We start from the raw sequence: 1,258 nt of genomic DNA on the forward strand, positions 1-1,258 counted from the left end.
TCTATCTTTCTGTCTGTCTCACAATGAGTTTTGGTGCTCAGTTTTCCTCTCCTGTCCTGGTGTTCGGTCCATCTGTTCTCCCTTCCTCTCCCCTGGTGTTTGCTGTTGGACGGAGTCGGCTCAAGCTTTCCAAACGGCAGGTGGAGCAAGTCCAGCATTCCAACCCACCCTCTCTCTCCAGAACATTCCCTACCCCGCACGCCCCTCAGAGAGAGAGAGAGAGACACACACAGACACACACAGAGACGGAGAGGAAGGAAAACAGAGACACAGTGGGAGGCAACAGGGGGAGAGGAGAGAAAGATGTTGACTTTTGGTGTTTTTCAAAATGATACATCTCACTTGACAAAACATCCACAGAGGATTCAGTGTCCCAGCAGCCCACAATACTGAGTATGAAGACTTCCAGGATTTCAGAGTTTTAGATTAACTGATAGTTCAGGCTATAAAATGCTCTTAAGTACTCTCTCTTATGGATGGGTAGATCAATTCACATCTGTCCGTTAATATGAAGCTATATAGCTCAGCGATGGCTTAACATAATGTAATATGTAACATAACATAATGTAAGCAGGAGGGGAAACAGCTAGCCTGGATAGGAAGTCACTGCGCCCAGCCAAAAAAAGAACAAAAGATCCAGCACATTAAGGTCAGGTTATGTTTGATCATACCTAGTTCATACAACTTCTTGTACAACCACGGTGGAAGTTAAAAGTGCTTATAGTTGAAGGCGAAGTGAAAATCGTAAAGAGGAAGGAGACCCTGTATGATTTAAATATGGTGACAACGGCGCACATCTTTCAGACAGTTTCTCCTGGAATTAAAATTGACTGTTACACACAAAAGAGTAAATAAAAAAGCTAGAGAGATAATTTCAAACCCCAAAAACACGGCTGGCCAGTCACAGCATAACGTGGGTGTGAATGAATGACTTTCAGAAAGTAACAGAAATGGATGCAGCCTCCACTGATCTGACATCGGAAAGTTGTGCGTGAAGGGGGTTTCCGAAGCTATTCGAACATCTGACAAGCACTTCTGATTCTGAAGAAGCTTAAACCTCTCAGAAAGCCCCAACTTGTCATTTTCAGTCATTGTTTTTTTGTACGTATTTAACAGTTAATTTGTTCATCAGTGATGCTAAAGTGGTCTTTATGCTAAGCTAGCCATCTCCTGCCTGTAGTTCCATTGTGTAGGATTTAGCTGCATCTAGCGCGAAAAATGCAAACAGCCTTATGTAGAGCCAGTGTTTGTTTTGTCC

The 1,258-nt window shown here is 43.2% G+C and overlaps 1 protein-coding gene across 7 annotated transcripts in view; it reads left to right on the forward strand.

The window, feature by feature from the left end:
- qki2 (QKI, KH domain containing, RNA binding 2) overlaps positions 1–1,258 on the forward strand; it is a 16,469-nt gene that overhangs the window by 5,585 nt on the left and 9,626 nt on the right. The window lies entirely within an intron of this gene.

This window comes from Morone saxatilis, unplaced genomic scaffold (genome assembly GCF_004916995.1).
Source record: "Morone saxatilis isolate NCDOM2014 unplaced genomic scaffold, NCSU_SB_2.0 Contig1, whole genome shotgun sequence".
NCBI classification, from domain to species: domain Eukaryota; kingdom Metazoa; phylum Chordata; class Actinopteri; family Moronidae; genus Morone; species Morone saxatilis.